Below are 19817 nucleotides of genomic sequence, written 5' to 3'. Positions count from 1 at the left end.
CTGAAGTTCAGTTGGGGCCACATTTGTTGTCTGTTTTTCCATCAAGCACGTTTCGGCCTCTCTGTGTGTACAAATACCTGCTGTTCCCAAGAAATGTGTAAATAACGTAGACAAGACTTCAGCTTAGGAATATGAGGCCGAATTAAGCTTTTTAAAAACGTTTAACATGTAGATATAGGCAGAGGTGGTGCAGTTACCAGGGTTAGGATTTCCGTCTTATCGGTAGGTCGAGTTACAGGTCGTAGGAGACCACTTAATACGTGAATTCTCTGTAGTCTTCGTTTTGAATTTCCTGTGTTTTAAGAAAAGGCTAGGATGTTGAAAATGGAGAAAATTGCTTGCCCAACCTCCCACTAGATAGCCTCGAAGGAGGCTATCCCCACGATTAGAGAAATGTATTCCTCTAAGCACCAAAGTGGTACTTTTTTGCTCTCGGCCATTCCCTGGATTTATTGCAAAGCCAGGCGTGTAATAAGGCTGTTGGGAGACGTGGTGGAGACCGTGTCATAACCCTGTGTTTTCAGAGGCCAAGATGGGAAAGAGGTGAGAGACGAGTAAGACCACAAAGGACCCGTTCATTTGGCAAACCGGGTAGTTTGTTTCATATTACAACAGAGTATTATTCTATTGTGGCATAATAATCCTCCAACCCTGGTCACTAATCAGCATTCCTGTCAGGCCATTTCAGCTGTCGTGTTTGATAAGTGCAGGGGTGTTATTATTTTTACAAATGATAAACTCGGATTTATTGTACTATTCATGACGTGTGTCACTAGTTAATACACTGCTATTCCTGCAAACGATAGGAAAGGGGATTTGTTTTTCAGATTTGTGCGTTAAGGTAAGGGAATTTAATAAAGAAGGATTTTAATTAACCTCGTTTAGATCCACAGACTACCTCGACAGGGCCAGATACCAAGGTAGGTCGTTAATAAAATAAATGACTGTTTTCTGAAACTACTGTGCAGGCATGGGAAGGAAATGGAATCTATCCGAGGAGTACTTTTGAGAAGGTAAATACCAGATGGCGTAGGAAATAATTATTAGGCAATAATGACTGGTCAAGAATCCAGAAGGGTGAATTTTTTTAAAATCTTGCAGCAGTTAATTGCTTTTTTTTTTTTTTAATTTTGGAAATAACATTTAAGTTAAAGACAAAGTCATGTACGTTAGGTAATATGTCAGGTCCCCCCGCTCAAGAAAATCAGGGCATTCAGTATTACATTTAGGGAACTGAGGTCAAAAATGCATAGCCTACCATTCAGATTGACTTACTTTAGCAGATCGGTAAATGCCAACATGAGCTCCTTTCTAAAGAAGACTTCCCGGGAGGAATCAGCTTTGTAGATCCATGGGCTTCCTTTCCATGATGGGCAAGCTGAGAGCAAAATGTGAGACACTCTGTATGGATTTCCCATGAAGGCAAAGCAACCTTAAGTTAAGCATTTCCTATTAAGGAAAAGAATCTATGCTTTCGTCAAGGAGGAAAGCTGTCTGATTGATAATCCTGGAGTTCGTACAGGGAAAGAGATCTAACTCATCTGCTCCAGGAAAGAATCTGAATCTTCTCCAGGATAAGTTTCCCAGTTCTTCTCATTGCTCCTCATGGACTATGGTGTGGACTCCCTTTAGCACGTTGACTAACATCCTCAGCGCTCCATTTCATCATCATTTAAAGTATGGTGCCCAGGGGCGCCTGGGTGGCTCAGTTGGTTAAGCGTCCTGCTTCCACTCAAGTCATGATCTCACGGCTCGTGAGTTCGAGCCCCGCGTTGGGCTCTGGGCTGACAGCTCGGAGCCTGGAGCCCGCTTCGGATTCTGTGTCTCCCTCTGTCTGCCCCTCCGCTGCTTGCACTCTGTCTCTCGCATCGTCTCAAAAATAAATAGACATCAAAAAAGTTATTGTTTAACCTATTAGGACGTTATCGAAAATAATCTTGGTGAGGCATGACAAGGGTCTGCCTTAAGCCATCTGCACTGGCTAAAAGGACATGCAGTCTTCATGAGCTGTTTTAGAGGCAGAATCGTCTGGATTTGGAGGCAAAGCGCGACCACCACATACGGTCAAAAGTAAAGTAGCTTCAGGTAGAGATGCTTTTTAAAACTTGCACAATGGTGGGTTATCAGGGGCCCCGGGGGGGAAGGGAGAATTCTACCTTTGGCAACTGGTTTGATGGTGAAGCTGTTAACCAAGATGGAGACCAAAGGAAAAGGCAGAACTGGGAGGAAGATACCAGGGTATAGATCGCTATAGATCCTTGAAAATCTGAACGTAGAGTCTGAGAAGATGTGAGCTAGAGATAAAAACGTGGGCGTTCTCACACATAGGTGGTGGTTGATGCCACAAGAATAGTTGAGAGAATGTGTAGCATAAGAAGAAAAGAGGGTTTGTCAAATAATATTAGGGCATACCATCACGTAAGTGGCCAGCAGCAGAGAAGGAACTCATTGTGGCAGATGATCGTGGTATTACGAAAGCTAAGAGGGGACTTGAGTTGAGGACAGGAGTTGAGGAGACTGATGAAATGGAGTGTTGAGATTCACCTTGAGAAGAGGGATGCTGCTTCTACAATACGAGGCCGGGATGAGGACAGACGGAGACCTAGGCGTACCAAGTCTGCAGGTGACGGACAAGAAAGTTGAGCAATTTCCAGCTGAAAGACCTGTATTTTTCCGGTGAAGTAGGCCGAGAGGTCCCCTGCTGAAAATCAGAGGCATTGGGGTGGCGTCCGTGGAGATTTGAAAGAACTGTTTGGGAAAGGGTTAGCCGGCCAACCAGGGCCTGGTAAATTAACAGCTCGAGGGCCAAATCTAGCCCATCACCCGTTTTGGCAAATAAGTTTCATCGGAACACAGCCCCACCCCATTCATTTACTTCTTGTCTGCGACTGCTTTTGTGGCAGAACCCACAGAGTTGAACAGTTGCGACGGAGCCCTCAGGGCCCCGCGAAGCCTCCGTTATTTGCTGTCTTACCCTTTACCGAAAAAAGTTTGCTGACGCCTAGTTCAGACGGTGGTTCTCAACTTAGCTACCTATGAGAATCGCCTTCTGATGCTAGCGCGTAGCCTGGGTTGAAAACCGCCGATCTGGGGCCGAGAAAAAGGATTGCTGAGAACCACCCCCACCCCCGCCATGAAGTCAGAAACCGTGAACTCCTGTGCCCTTTGTCGTTTATTGGTTTGAAATTTCTGACGCTGGTCGTCTTCTGCTCTTACAAGCAGGTTGACTTCACCTTTCGGAAGGACTGTTTCTTGAGGTGAAGGAAGATGCTGATCCCTGGAAGCCGTTTCTTCCTTCCTCTTTTCTATCTTCTTTCGCATTTCTGCTTGTACATCCCTCAATTTCTTTGAAATTCACTTCTACATTTTTACTGTTTCTCCCCCACCCCTTCGGTCCACCAAATGAAGAAACAATACTGCCACGTCGTTACTGGTTCAGAGATAGTCATTTGTTTTCCATGATTAATCTCGGGATTCTTGCACTGTGCCCTCCCCCCTCCTTTTTTTTTTTTTTTGTTGCCACGGGGGACAGACTTGATGTAGGCTCAAGTGGCAGGGAGAAACCATCTGTGGCACAGAGAATCATAATTAGCCATTATTTCATAACATATTTACTTTTGTCGATGATAGAACGAAGTCTTTCCACAACTGTAAGGAAATCATTATTCGTTGTGCATAGAAAACTTTGTTCATACCTTTGGTTTTTCTTTGCCAATAATAATGAGTTGTACACAAGCTTTTGAGAGTTCCTCAAAACTTCATAGCATAAATATTTAATAGCATAAATCTGTTTGTAATCCATATTGCAGAGCCGGTTGAAATAAACATTAACTACAGAAAATCAAGAGTCTTAAATGAAAGTATCATTAATGTCCTAGCATCTATTTTAACAGAGGAGTAAGAACAGATATTAGAAACGGGATAACACAAAGTCAAAGCTAAACCCAAAGCCTTTTGTTTTGATTTTGGAATATTTCAGAACCCTGTAGCAGCCTTTTTACCTGCCTGATTCCTTACCTCTCGTCCATGCTAGTTTTCCATTTCCAGAGCGCTTGGTTGTCGCTTGAGGGTGTCGTTGGGGTTGGGGTTGCTAACGTGTGGACGCAAGTAGAAATCCTTTGACGAGTAAACCTTTTCCATCTGTGTATTTCTAGAGAGGACTTACAGGAGTGATTTTACTGCCCTGTCCTGGGGTCCTGGGACTGCCACAGCAAATGAGACGCGAGATCCAAAAGCAGGTCTCTCTGAGGGTCAGGGGCCCAGTCTTGGAATCTGAAGTATGAGGACAGATTTCCCTTCTCTGCTGGATTCTTTCCGCGTACCTTAAATTCACCAAGTTTCTTCTCCCATCACAGATGTTCATTTTGATGGTCCCGTCAAGATGTTGCCTGATTTTCCAACCATATAGTTCTTGCTATTATTTTTTTTTTCTTTTGCAACCGTAAACAATCCATTGGGAAAGGCATGGAGTAAATAGCCTGCTCCTGAAAGTTAGCCCAGTTTTTGACATTATATTTTCAGGAATCCCAAACCTCTGTAGAAAAATAATTCATCAAACATTTGAGAAATGACCATTGATTCTTAGGCATGCCATATAAGTTTACCACTGGCTAAACTGAGGTAGAGAAAAATGAACATGTTTTTCCCAAAGTGAGGAAACATAAAAAAAGAGGATCCAGCAGCAAAGGATTTTCTGGGTTTAGCATCCTAGTCCCTGGGCTTAAATACCGTTATTTACTGGAAGGTTAGTTTGTATTGTCTGGGTGAATTAAAATCATTTCTGACACGTGTGTTAACTTCAGGCTGTGGGGGGCGGGGGTTGGTTTATGTTAAAAAGGCCTCAGATGCTCAGTACACTTGTGCAGATTTGTTTTATTTCTCTGATGCCACAATTTAAGGCCTAATTTTCAGTGCTACGACTTCTCAGGTGCAGCCCATATTCTTATATAGAAAGGATGTTAAAGTTTAGATGAACTCATGGATCAATTCAGTGTGATGAATGTCCTCTTAGCAAACATCTGTAACTTACAAAAATGTTCCAGTTATGTTAAATCTGTATATCAGCAAGTTCACACAATTTAACTTCTAGGGTTATTGTCATAGAGGCTTATAAATTTAATTAGAATTAGATGGAGGGCAGTGGTTTAAACATTACAGCTGTTGAGGGAAGTGGGATTGACTCAGTTATAAAAGGAAATAGATTTAAAATAAATATCAGCACTCTCATATCCAATATAGAAGAACATGATCATTATTAAATCAAAATTGATTTCTGGGATGGATTTTGCATATAGCCAGTAACCATCATATATGTAATAACCCTACAAAAGCAGTGGACACAAATTCTAACATCTAATTATAGCTTTAGCTTCTCTGTATACTTCAGTGAATTTGCAAATTGTTGAATTTGATTCATTTCACATAAGACTAGGAAAGGGTTGACTGTGAAAACTTAGCTTCTCAATTTTGGTGCCTGCATCTGACAGACTTTTTGTTTCAAGTGGCTACGGAATTGAACATTTTTGATGGGCATTTCCGTTTCAGACGAAGGGAATGGCAAGGGCAATTATACACATACAAACATATTTCTGAGTGATATCACTAAGAATGGACTTAGGAAGAAAATGAAATTATTTTACAGAGAGAAAAGCAGAGAAGACAGGCACATTTTATTTGTTAATGAATGGCCCTGCTAGCTCAAGGAGCTCAATTTTATGTTTTAAAGAGGCTTCCAGTGTCGGTGCTATTGAGGTAGAAGTCATTATAATTATTGTATTGAAAAATATGCTGAAGGAGCTGTATTCACTTCGAGATTCCTTCAGAATACCAGTGAATCAGCATAATTTCCAAACCCAAAATACATTTCCCAAGTCCCAGATTATTTCACGTTTAGCTCCCTTTCCATTTCATGGAAGTTTCATTCAAATGTGAGAGAAAATATAGCTTGGCAGTGTTTGACTATGAAATTAGATAAATCTGGTTGTTTGTAACCTCACAGTCAAGTGCCTTCTCCGTATGGTCTCCGTGAAAACATAGCCCAAACTGGCAAATTACTCAGGGTGAAGGTATAGTTTCTTAGGTGGAAGAATGACCGAGGATGGCACTTTCTCAGAAATCAAAGAGACAATCGAAGTTGGAGCTAAATAGAGCAAGATTGGCCCCGTATTCTGTTTTTGAGGCCAAGTTGAAAAAACATTCAAATGAGAGGTCATGGGGCACATATTTAAAAGAGTGTCTCATGGCTTTAAGTCAGAAGCTAAATTCACGTTTGTAGGAAAAAAGCCAGTCTCTTGGAACTAAAGAATAAAATAATTGGCAAGAACAAGGAAGAAGAATTTTAGCAAATGAAGCCAGATGTAGGGGGGCAATTCTTGCATGCGCGTGCACGCGCACACGTAATGTGCGCAAACACAGCACGCATATACAAAGACAAATGGAAGAAACCAGTCTTCTGTTCATTACTCTGTTGCTATTATGGGACTAGTTATTTTGGAATTCCCAGAATAAATCTGTTTTAAATATATATCCTACGCTGAACATGTAATACCTTTGGAGATTGCCCTAGCAACATATTTGGTAATGCTTACTAGCTTTATAGAAGAGAGCAGATGAGATCTCTTAGCTACATTTTGTGTAAGTATCTAGTGAGTCTCATGTCTTGGTGCAGACAATGCTGTTGGTCCCTCCCTTCTTATTTATGTAATTTGAATCCACAGTCTGATAGAGAAAACAGCCCATCGAGGCCTTTTTTCTTATTGCCCTTTCCCCGAAAGCCGTGTCTTAAAATAGTTTACCTACCAAACTCTATACTTGTTAAGTAGTAGCTCTGATTTTTCTCCACCCCCACTTAGAGAGCAGTGTCTCCCAAAAATTACCTTTTGGGCAAGTATTTATTAAACTGATTAATAAACGTGTATAATAATTTAAAAAAAAGACAAATCATATTATTTGTGCCAGGCCTCTTAAATATTTAAAGTGAGTTAAAGCGCCCAATTATATAACCTTCATGGATCCGCTCAAGTGTTAACATTTCCAGATTACATAAGAAAGTGAATTACTGACACACAAGAAAAAAAATTTGAAGGCAGCAGCGACTTCCCAATAGAGAAACTTTAAATGAAAGCATTCCTCTGATCGTTATAATAGCTGTAACCAAGGTTAATAACTGGCAAGCCCCTGACTAATACATTTAATATGTTTTACCCAGGCTGAATGTGTGAATAGATAACACGTCTGTGCTAAAATTCTGATTAAGTTATTCATCAGATACTCTGATGCTAACTGCTTTTGACAGTCCCGGAAGTGGAGCTGCTAGGAAAGTCAGTTGATTCCTTGGACGGATTTTGCAGACAGCCAGTAGCCATGATATTGAACACCCCCTTCCATAAGGGCCCCAGAGGTGGAGAGGAATTCTGGCTCAGCATATAACAGGTGTAGCCGAACTTAGAGATGATGTCCGTTCTTACCCAAGGAAAAACAATCATTATAGATAGTTGGAAAAATCAAACGTAACTAACGACCCCAAGGTATTAACAACTTAGCGATAATACGGAGGATGAAAAAAGCTTAACGGTTGCGGGGGGGGGGGGGGGGTGGGGGGATATGAATCATCCTGTAATACTTTCATAATTGACGAGACACCAGAAAATGACAGTGACAGCCTTCGGACAAGAGATTCCAACTGGTAAAAACTCCATTACATATATCAAACATTATAACAAAAAAGCCCGTGCGTGACAAATCCATTGCTATAACCTGGCCACAAAATCAGCAAGGCTACAACAACAAAAGTGTTTTGGTGGTTTGTCTGGGTAAAGGATTCTCAGGAATGTCGTAGCAAGTATTTATCTGCAAAACAAGGGCTAATGAAAGAGCCTCTTTGCACTGAAGAAGTTGAGGGAGAGCCTATAGAAGATGTGGACGCTGAGAGCTTCTTTACTATATCATAACGTTTAAAGCAGAGATCTCCTGAACCACCCCCACCCCCGACCCCAGCACTCTTGGTCTCAGCCCAGTCACATGTGTCAACTCCCAGAGAACCGGAGGCGGGAGATAGTTTAGGAGCTTTGTCAACCTATCAATTGCCAGATCTCTGCGGAACATCCATCCGCAAGGTACTAGGCACCCCAAACAGTGATCACATTGATTCGTTAGGATGGCTGGAGTTTGCAGTCTTCTGTCATGCGTTCGGAGCCCTGATTGTTAATAGTTGATCTACCACGGCAAGGATTGGCATCAACTGTTCCTCCCCAACTTCTGCAGGCTGGCGATGCTATTTTTAGTCCAGAACTCACTGTAAGAAAATGCCATATAGGGAAACAATTTGAATGTCCTTGGGGATGGGGGTGGGTTGAGGAGGGTGCCTCCTTATGGGAATTTACCAGTTGCGTTGAACAATGTATATTAGAAGGTGAGCACCACACTCTTCGGCAGATCCCATTAAGACCATGGTTGTATGTCCTGGGATGGTAAAATCGAATACGGCGGAGAAGTGGTTTTCAGTTACATCAAGAAATGATGGAAGGTGAAGTGCTTTAAAAGTCTTGTAAGCGTGCGACTCCGCTTGCATAACACAAGCGGGTTCTGGTGGATTCGGCCAACCAAAGCTTTAAGGTATGCCAGAGTCCACCTCCCACGTTTGGACAATGCCACCGGGAAGTCTCGCCTTCCGGTTTTCTTCAATTTCATGCCACAGTAGTAGACGTAGCAAAGAGGAACGGTGCTGACCCGCAGACCCAGATACCTACTTCTTAGGGCTATGATACCCAAGGTACGTTAACACCTACGACTTTGAGGAGTACAAGGTGGATAAAATTAGGTGGATTTGTTAACGCTGTTTACTACGTCTGCGTTCCTAATATCCTTCCCAAGAAGGGAGGCCATCTAGCGAACTCCTTGCGTTTTCCTTGCATTCCTCTATTCCCAACTAGAATTATTGGCTCAAACAAAAAGTTCCGCTCCCAGTACGGCTGTCAATAAGTCAAAGCATCCGTGTGCCACGAGGGAATTTGAAGCTAACAGTTTTTAAATTTCACGTAATAGGCTCAGGAAATGCTTTAACTGCTAGTGTCTCTGGTCTGGGCATGAGACTTTCTTTAAGCCAGTAATTAACCTCGAGAGTAGAGCTCACCAGAAACGGGGATAGGCGGTTTTGCTCAGTTCATGCCTCGCTCTGACTCCTGTTCACACGGAGGGCGTGCAGTGCAGCATTTTATCTTACGTGGCTTGGGATCTCTCTGGGTCCACCTTCTCTCCAGATTTGGAACCTCTGGAGCCTTAGTGAGACTCGCGGAGCTTCGACATCGAGGGAGGGTTTTTGTTGTGGCTGTGTTTGTTTTTCAGGATCTAGAATGCATTCTGGCGATGCTCATCCATTTGCACGCACCACTGACAGTTCTTGCTTTCGGAGAGGTAAGGGTTTCGCCTCTTGGGGCTCCCCCGCCCCGGGTGTGGACACACAGAGACCGTGGTTTCACAAGCCGCCGGATGGTAGCATTGTTTTGGTGGCCGTGTGCCATCAAAACGTGCCAAAGGAGCAAGCAAACAGGGGCGGAATAATAATAGTAAAGAGATGTAAGAATTCCAGATGTGCTTGGACCACTTCTGGACTAGATTGGGTTCAGACCTCCCCTCCTTCCCGCCCCCCCCCCCCCCCGGCATTCGGGGCACATTAGTCTTGGCAGTTTTAGGGAGCTAACATGAAAATGAGATGCGGTTTCCTGCACAGCGTTACCGGTACTCTGAAGTTCTGAGTCACCTCTAAATGCTAGGTTCTACCCTCAGGGTTCAGCAGCATGGGAGCCAGTGGCCCAGAAGCTTCCTAATCCCCGCCCCCACCTTCGTGGTGAAGATGTGCCCCAAGATTTCCGAAACTCAGTCCGTAGAGGAGATTATGTGATGACACGTATTTTCTCTTTTTTAAATATTGATTCATTTTTCGAGAGGGCAAGACAGAGCTTGAGCAGGGGAGGGGCAGAGAGAGAGGGGGACACAGAATCCGAAGCGGGCTCCAGGCTCCGAGCTGTCAGCACGGAGCCTTACATGGGGCTCGAACCCATGAACTGTGAGGTCGTGACCCAAGCCGAAGTCGGACGCCTCACCGACTGAGCCACCCAGGGGCCCCGTGATGGCACGTATTTTCCAATAAGTTTACCGTCATGGCCTTTTTTTTATCCCATTTGTGCTTATATTCGTACAAGTAGCTGTGCAAGCAGGTTTTAAATTGTTTGATACTCTCCCTGAGGGGCAGGTTTTCCTATTGTTTTACGTAGCATTTTCTGTCAGAATATTCGACAAAGGGTTTTTGTTTTTGTTTTTATTTTTTTGGTAAATACAGAAGCGTGTATGCAGTAGTCTTTTTATGTGGTTGCTCTCCCATTTTTGGGGGGGGGGTGCTTGCCATATTTGTCACAGTAAGTGTGGACTGCCTGAGTTTAAAACTTGGAACAGTGATGTGGTTTGATTGGTGCTGTGGTGGGTTTTGTGCTGGCTAAAGCTGACATTAAAAAGTATGCTCAAAAAAGATGGACACTTAGTCGGTTTGGATTTTTACTTTGCTTTAACCACCAGTGCTTAATTGAGTGTTATTATTAACACTACCTGAAGTATTATTACGCATCGTGGAATGGTGACTTAAGTCAGTCTTTGAGAGGCTTTGCAAATGGACAGTTTAGCCTTTTTCTATGTGTAACCAATCCTTAAGTGTAGGTGTCAGTTACCCAATTTGTTTGAGCAGTCCCTTTAATGATAACGATTTTCTTAGCTGACATTACATAGACTTCATCAAGTCCAAAATGCAGTAATCCAGGAAATTCTACCAAGACATCGACGTCATTTGTATAAAGGTAAAGCATATTAAGATCGGTGTGAAACGTGTCATGAGAGTATGAGATATTCAACCCACTGATACCCCGAATAAATAGCATTTGTTAGTAGTCAGATCCTACTTTTCATACGGCTCAGCACTCCTCCACCTGAGGGATCTCAAACCTCATATGAAAGCAGGGCCCCCTGTGGAAAAACCTGGCAAATCTCTGCAGCAAGTTGCTCATTTCTGGCACATTAGTTAATTACTTCACAAATTGTTTACCGCGTTCCCATTTCACTTTTATAAGCACAATGACCCTTCCTTTTTCTGTTGCCAACACTTAATCTCTTAATGAATCGATGACTGTTTCATAGGTTATAAATTAGCATATGGAGTCACCCCACCAAGTGGCCACATGACATTCTCAAACATTTGTTAGAGCATCAGGGAAAAGTCAAAGCCAACTAGTAGTACGTTTACGCCAGTCAGACATTTTCTCTTAGACGTTAAGATTTGACCTTGTTCTTGAAAGTTAGCAGCAAGATGTTCAGAAACAATAATCCTCTTTTTCGTGGGGGAGTTTAAGTATTATAGTAATAGAAAAAGCATGTCTTTTTTATGGGATTTTATTAAACCTTTATTGGCTGTTACCGTTGCTCCCCCCCCCCCCCAGCCTATTATTTCATCATGAACCAGTGTTCCATTCAATATATTGAGGTAACTAATCTTTCGGGAAACCACATGCAGAGCTGCTATGCCAGAACCCAGGACGGGTAAAAGTTCATGGGGGACCCTTGATATAAATATACTCTCTCTATATAGGAGATCCCATTTGACAGGGTTGAGTTTGTGTCGTGCCAGAGAAATTTTGCTAGAAAAAGAATTTCCGTTCTAAGTCTGCCCTACGGATAACTCTAGGGGTAGAATTACAGAGACAGCCCAGTGTAATCATAATATTAAAATAACAGTAGGTATGTGTGTAATCTTTCTATACTAGGTCTTGCTGGCCAAGCAACATTAAGTGGCTTTCAGGCAAGATACGTGAACTTTTCTGTAGCCGTTTCATGAGTCTCAATCTTCCACAGGATTCCAGAATCCCCTGCCCTCTGACATGATCTTGTGGCGGATTCACAGGGTTTCCACAGTTTTTCTTGCTGCGAGACTGACCGTAGCTCCCAAGGCCATTGTGTATCATTACTGGTCATCCCACTGAATTCAAGGGAAAATTGTGCCTCTAGACAGCTTTCTTGTATTTCCTCGTGGTTGCTAAAAGAGGCCTTCTTACCAACTGAGTTTTAATTCCTGCTTGTAATTGAAATTTTCTTTTATAAGAGTAGCTGGTAGTTCATTTTTTTCCCTTCAGGTTGTGACGCTCCGATTTCAAATGAGAGGATTTTGTGTGTGTGCTTTTGCATTATTGTTTGCTTTGTCTATAGTCATTTCCCTCTCCTGAATTGCTCCTGGAAGGACTTAGTGTCTTCACGTTTTTATTTAGCAAAAGTCCCCGGAGAGAAGCTAGATTACATGTCCTTAAGGCCATACTCTGGGCTTCATGGAGATCATTGTAAATACAGAGATTTAAGAAGTATCTGATAAAGGTGCCTGATGGCTCAGTCGGTTAAACATCCTACTCTGGATTTTGGCTCAGGTCATGATCTCACGGTTCGTGAGTTCGAGCCCCGCATCGGGCTCTGCCCTGACAGTGTGACGCCTGCTTGGGATTCTCTGTCTCCCTCCCTCCCTGCCCCTCCCCCACTCTCCCTCTCTCTGTCTCTCTCAGAGTAAATAAATAAAAACTTTAAAAAAAAGTATCTGATAATATCAGACTGTTGCCTGGTAACGTTACAACCTTAATAAAAGCCTGACCCCTCACTTCGTGTTCTCAGAGCACAATAAGTGTAATATTTTCATGTACCTCTTTTATTGCCCAGATGCTGCTTGTGTTTGAATCCGGTATCCCCCAAATGATACTTTAAGCTATTTGTGGATAAGAGCAGTGCCCTCTCCTCCTTTTATATTTGCCACAGTCCCAAATTCATTACTAAAGACCCAGCAGACGCTCTACTAACATTTAGTAAATAGATGACAGATGAATGTTTGACTCTGTAAGAGGCCGAAGACGGAAAGCAAATAAATGATTTCTCTGTTTCCCATGGTAAGAGATGACTGGATCAGGAATGGGGCCGTTTAGGAAGGAACTGTTTAGAGACCCAGATTGCACACGTGTTTCTGTGTGTGTGCACGTGGCCGTGTCTCTCTCCCTCTTCCTCGTGGAGGCATATGTGTCTATCAAGTCTTTGTCGCCATTCCTAAACAGTAGTGAATTAAAAATGCTATTTGAGCAATCATGTCTTTTTTTTTATATATATACGTGAGACACGGTGGTTGAGCAAGTAGTAACGTCACGGTCGGCACTGAGTGTCACAGTAGGGCCCCAGATTCTGAACCAGAAATCTGGGATGGCAACAGCCCCTAAACTGTGCTCAAATGAACGTACACATTTGGGCAGCCCCTTTCTTTCGTCTGCCTCTCCGTCACCTCAGACGTTAATTGAGGGTATTAGATCTGATTCCTGCGGTCCCTAGAATCTGTTCTGCAAGGAAGAACTACCTCAGCTTTGCATCCGTCATTTAATTTTTAAGGAACTCCATAGTGATGGGGTTGACTAGAGTGCGGGTCCGGTGACTCCTTAGTACTCCTGGTGGGCCAGGGGACCATCTCTGACATAGACGGGTTCTCCCCGGGGAAGGGGACAGTTCTTTTCTATTCGTGATCAAAATAGTGGACCTGGGCTTCTGATGAATCTTTCATGATGCCGTTCTTGTCTTTTCCTTTGCCTTGGATTATCTGGTTTACTTACATAAAAGTAACATTAGGATTCTACTGGGGGCATAATTGGGCTTGACCAGTAAAGGATGACCGTTTGTGTCTTCTAATTGCCTCCACTTAATGGCCCTGCTCTCCATCCCACTGAACTGTGGAAAATGTCACATTTCCATGGTCTATGAGTCATATAATAAATGAATGTGTGAACAGTGTCAAAATACAGCAATTTGCTGCATGTGAAGTGAGGTAGACAGCTTTTGAAAATGGTAAGGTACGTAACTAGATATTTCTAAAGTGAAAAATAGCTCGTTCGGACTTAAAAATATGCTTTTGGTAGTACATGTAGTTATTGTATCACCTAATGAGGGCTCATTTGCTTGCTCTGTATTCGTGCCCCACTGGTAATGACCCAGGAAGCAAATCAAGGAGACTTAAACCTCAGCTGTCATTACCCCATACAACAAGAGAAAAATACACGGTTTGCCTTCCTCTGTTAATATCAGGTTTTCCTTTGCGCCGGTTTGTTTAGTTTCCCCCCTAGTGCAGTCTTCCAAACATTCGTTATTTCTCTTTTCATGCAATTTGAATTAATGTGGATAATTGTGGTAGTTAGAGGCTTTACTCTCTCAGATGGTAATTATCCATTCTATAGTTTCATTCCACACCCAGTAAAACAGCGTTAGAAAAGTTGCTGTTTATCAGAAGGGATCTCTGGCTGTAACTCAGTATGTAAGATTTAACAAATATATACTCATAGGTCATATTTAAGTTAAATTAAAACACATTTCCCCCCAAGGCTGCCCTAGTTAGGTACACGTTAACAGGCTTTACTAGCTTTACTACAGAATATCAGCAGGCTTCTAAAATATTCATGGCAGTCTTCTGTCTTCTATGAATTTATCAAGTCATGATTGCCCAGAATTTATATTGCTTTTTCTGGCAAGAAAACGTGCTTGAGATTTCTTTGGAGGAGTTGTTAACAGATAAAATATCCAAGTTTTGGTGGTCTGAAGGGAGAGGAAGGGCTAATGTACCAGATTCACTTAGTTTTGCTTGTCTGTTCCTTTATATTTAATTTCATTGACAGTCAAAAATGCTGATGTTTGGGATTTCTGAAAATTAAACCCAAGGAGTTCTGTCCGATTCCCTTACAAATGAGCCAGGGAAAGCTATTCCGTAGTATAATCTCTTTTCATCGATCTCGAAATGGCAGTGAAAATTAAAGATCACTTTTAGAGGACATTGAATCTGTCATAAAATTCCTATTTATGCACAAATTATTTCATTTTAGAGAAACATAGTGAGATCAATGTTCCCAGGTTCCTCCTTTGAAAATATATTTGAAGATGCAGTTGTGTATAATTCTGTCAGGAACTATGAGGGTCCTGAGTACATTTAACTTGTAAGACAATGCCGAGGAGTTCACGGGGTAGCTTTCTAGTGTTGACGGGTTTTTTTGTCTTAGGGAGACAGCCCCCACCCCCCCCCCCCCGCCGTGGTACAACTTTTAGGGGCAGCGTGAATGCTCCTGAGCCGTGGCAATGCCTACAATTTGCTCTCATAATATGTTTATAGAAATGTAGCGGAAGGAATTACAGCGGTAACCACCACTGTAATAATAAGCCACAGCCTTATTTTCCATGTTCATAGGGTCACAGAAAAGAGGGGAATAGTGGGACCCACCTCTGAGACCCAATACGGGCATCATAAGCATATGCACCCTGTACTTTGATTTGCCAGCCATGTAGCCTTGGCAAAGTTCTCTTACTTTTATGACCTTCAGGTTCCTCATCTTGAAACTGGGTATCCCATATTCCTAGGGTTCAGTAAGATTGCCTGTGTGAATTGTCTGGCACCCATGGGTGCTCAAGTGAATGTTTGCGTCCCCATCACGGTGGTTGAACGAACATTGGACCAGGGTAGGCTTCTATGTAACAAAAGCTGGGGAAACATGTCTTGAGGCTCACGCAATTGTAGAGTCTAGAATTTAATTTTAGGGGCGCCTGGGTGACTCAGGCGGCGAAGCGTCCAGCTCCTGATTTCGGCTCAGGTCCTGATCTCACGGTTTGTGGGATCGAGCCCCTCATCGGGCTCTGTGCCAACAGGAAGGACCCTGCTTGGGATTCTGTCTCTCTCAAAAATAAATAAATAAGCTTTTTATTTTAATTAAAAAATAAAATTTTAGTTTATAAGGGTGGGTTATGGAAAACAATCAGGTTTTTAGAGTTTTTTCATTTCTTTGTGAAACATTTTTGTAAAGAAAAACATCTCCTGTGGGTGCTTTGTTACCCTGTTTCACTCGGTTGATAAAGCCACGCTGCTCACGCAAGTTCAGGTTAAAGCCTGGGATCATTTCTTGAAAACGTAAGGTCCAGTCATACGTGTGCCCAAATAGGTTGTGACAGGATCACAGCCCCCGACCGCCCTCTCCCTTCAAGCTCTGTTGTGGACCCAGGTTAGGTGTGAATGGGATGTGCCCCGTGTTAGAAATGAGCAGAGATCACGGGAAAGCTAGTAAAAGAAACACTGACGTGACTGAATCTAACAGCTTAGTTATCCATTTCAGGGCATAATTTATTTTGCAACACTGCTTTATTTCCTAAGATAGCATCCCATAGTTCATCGCCAGCCCTGCGATGCTGTTTTGCAGAGGTGTTCTAGCAATGCATGACTGTCGCAGGCAGTACAGGATACGAAAACAGGCGGTGAAATATGAAAAGCTCTCTGGGAGAGGATCAACTAAATTTGAAGGCAGTGCTGGTTTTAAATGTTAATCATATTCCCAACCTTTGCATTTTCTCATTGGCTGATTTACGGGTAGGAGTCCATGGTCCTGCGAATTCCTTATAAGGAAATCATGGCAGTCTCCCCAAAGATGGTCCACTGGATTTCAGATCATCTACCTTTTTTCCCTTTATAGCCTACCTTTTTTATAGATCGGGAGGCAAAGGATCCAGGTAAGGCTTTCCGAATTCGGTGATGCACGGTGGGGAAGGAAACGTGTGTTCGTGGAAACAAACCGTTACTTAGGCATTTAGTTGGGTTTTCCATGTGCGTTGATCCCATCCGTGTTTAAAAATGCCTTTGAACCCGGAATGGCCCCGTGAACCTATCCTGTTTCCTTAGGCTGCTGGGCTAGCAGACCTCATAGGGACCAGGTACCTGCGGGTCCACTGGAGTATGGGTTTTCCAGCTTTTTCTTCTTTATGTGTATTTCTGTTGTCTCTAACCTTTGGTCACCCCAGTACATCTATACTAGCCATGTGACTACACACGGAAGACGCTTCTGTTCATTTAAAACAAACGTTTCTTGTCTACGACAGAACCTTTCATGAGTAGTAATGATGCCTTAGCACCTAGCATGTATTTTCCCCATAATTTAACAGGAGCTTGAATTACTGCAAAATGCGAAGATTGAGAGGATACAACAACAACAGAAATGCCTCTCGGAGCACTCAGGCCCCATCTCGTGGCTCTCATTCCCCATAAAGGAGGCACATATCTCAAAATATTCAGAATGGTTATTGCCACACGACAGAATCATGTGATTCTTCTGTTTATGCCTTTATCAAAGTTTCTGAAATTAATTTTATTGTATTACCTTTCAAAAGATAAAAAAGCCTGGGGCGCCTGGGTGGCTCAGTCGGTTAAGCGTCCGACTTCGGCTCAGGTCATGATTTCTCAGTTCGTGAGTTCGAGCCCCGCGTCGGGCGGGCCCTGTGCTGATAGCTCGGAGCCTGGAGCCTGCCTCGGACTCTGTGTCTCCCTGTCTCTCTGCCCCTGCCCTGCTCACACTCTGTCTCTGTCTCTCAAAAAGTGAATAAACATTAAAAAAAATAAATAAATAAAAGATAAAAAAGCCAGACAGTGGGCTCTTTAGACAGTGTCTGATTTACCTCAGTTTTTCCACTCCCCTTTGTCTGTAGGTGTTGATTTAGTATGAGACATTGTCACGAAGATGCATAGTAGACGATCAGAATTGCTTCAGTGTGCAAAAAAGGGAGTAAAATAAATAATAAAATAGATTTAAAAACCACGAGAACTTTGCTTTTGCGGAACTACTTTTTGCATGTGGCATGCGATATCGAGTTGGAAGCATAGCAGATGACTATTACGATTTCTCAAGCTTTTTAGAGGAAAATCATGAATAGTTCAGAGTTAAAGAAGATTTAGATTTCATTTATCCTTTGCCTTGGTGTTCATTCAGTAAACTCCATTTCTTGGACTAGGTGACGAGGACTTAAAAAAAAAAAAAAAAACTTCGTATATCTAACCAACATTTCTGTTTGGAGCTATTCACACGTGAGCTCTGCTTTCGCATCATACATACAAAACGTAGCTTGCTTCATTGGAATAGAAAAGCACACAAAAGGGCATTCATAGAGTTGACAAGCTCCCGGCCGCAGAAGTTCGGCAAGTAGCAAGTTGATAGGAACGATGAACTGATTACTTAGGAAAGTGACAAGAGTTTGGGGCACTCTTCAGAATCCGAAGCATGAGAACTCCCCAGGGTTTGTCCTCCTCTGTTAGGTTCCTTGACCTTTTCCTCTCCAGTGACCTTGTCCACCTTATCTCAGCTGTCCACAGTTAGGGAAAACTTTAAAAGTGACCTCTGCTACACAGATCGGTTGTTGACTTTTGTTTTCTCATCTGTCGTATGGGGGTACTCACAGAAAACCACATCATAGAATTGCGAGATCTAAGTCACAGGGGCGCCTGGGTGGCTCATTCAGTCAAGCGTCCGACTCTCTTTCGGCTCAGGTCGTGATCCCACAGTTCATGAGATCCAGCCCTGAGTTGGGCTCTGCACTGGTGGCACAGAGCCTGCTTAGGATTCTCTCTCTCCCCCACTCTCTCTCTGCCCCTCCCCAGCACATGCACCTTCGCTCACTCGCTCACTCTCTTTAAATTAATTAATTAATTAATTAATTGACACATAAAGCCCATAAAATAGCACCTGGTACCTAGCAAGTGCTTAATTTCTCCTCTTCTTACCCCCCTCCTCCTCCTCCGCCTCCTTCTTATTAGTATTAGCATCATTGGAATTGCCCTAGGTGAATTACTTTGATGTCAACCGACTTGATTATTTCATACCTTCTTTCTCCTAAAGTCCTGAATGTCTCGTCCGCCTCCTCAGGCTAAGATTCTCGTGTCACAGAGAAAATAGAACGAAGAAAATCACCTTGTACTGGCACTGCCTGTCTACTTACCCACTTTTGTGTGTACCCACATAGTCTTTTCCCCCCCATTTTATGTGGATCACTTTTCCTGGCTCCCACATAAGGCCAGCCCTTATCATTTTGCCCCACATTCACCCCCATATTTCTTTCTTGAGATCATCACTCTAAAAATTGTCCCCCCACCTCCCATGTCATCAGTTGTCCCTCTCTAACATATAGTCCCCTTCAGCACAAGAACGTGCTCTTATTTTTCCCATTTAAATAAGAAAAATCTCCCTTTAGGGGCATGTGGGTGGCTGTCGGTTAAGCGTCCGACTCTTGATCTCAACTCGGGTTGTGATCTCATGTTTTGTGAGATCAAGCCCCATGTCAGGCTCTGTGCTGACAGTGCGGAGCCTGCTTGGGCTTCTCTCTCTCTCCCCCCCCCTCTGCCCTGCCCCCACTTGCACGCGCACATGCTCGCTTGCTCTCGCGCGCTCTCTCAAAATAAGGAAAAAACATTAAAAAAATCTTTAAAAACACAAGAAAAAGAACACTCTCCCTTTATTAGGTATCCCTCACCAGCTACCAGTCCATTTATTAGTATCCTATTGGAACAAAACCCCCGAAAGATGTGTATACTTCTCTCCACCTCATCTCCTCACATTCGTAAGCCTGTTCCAACCAGGCTTGTCCCGTCTCCATCCCCTTGAATCTACCCAGTTACTCTTTGCAAAGTCACCCAACACCGCCGTGTTTCCAAGTCCAGTGTCCAGTTCTCGGTCTTCCTCTTATGTGACCTGTCAGTGGTGTTCGATGCCGTTCCCCACTCCTTCCTCCTGAAAACACTTGGTTTCACTTGGATTCCAGGACACCACACCTCTGCCCCCCTTACTGGCCCATCCTTCTGTCTCCCTTGCCAGTTCTTTTTTTTTTTTTAATCTTCTCAGCTTTGGCGGGTCACAGGGCTCAGTTCCTGGACCTATTCTCTTTTCTCCGTTCGTTGACTCTCTTGGTGTGCCACT

General features: G+C 43.1%; 1 protein-coding gene across 5 annotated transcripts in view; it reads left to right on the top strand.

Annotated features, from left to right (window-relative positions):
* The window catches only part of FGF13 (fibroblast growth factor 13), a 442307-nt gene that overhangs the window by 385815 nt on the left and 36675 nt on the right, over positions 1–19817 (top strand). The gene's annotated exons all lie outside the window — the stretch shown is intronic.

Source organism: Acinonyx jubatus, chromosome X, assembly GCF_027475565.1.
Source record: "Acinonyx jubatus isolate Ajub_Pintada_27869175 chromosome X, VMU_Ajub_asm_v1.0, whole genome shotgun sequence".
Lineage (NCBI taxonomy): Eukaryota > Metazoa > Chordata > Mammalia > Carnivora > Felidae > Acinonyx > Acinonyx jubatus.
The sequence above is the reverse complement of the archived record's forward strand: the minus strand, read 5'-3'. Positions and strand labels throughout refer to the sequence as shown.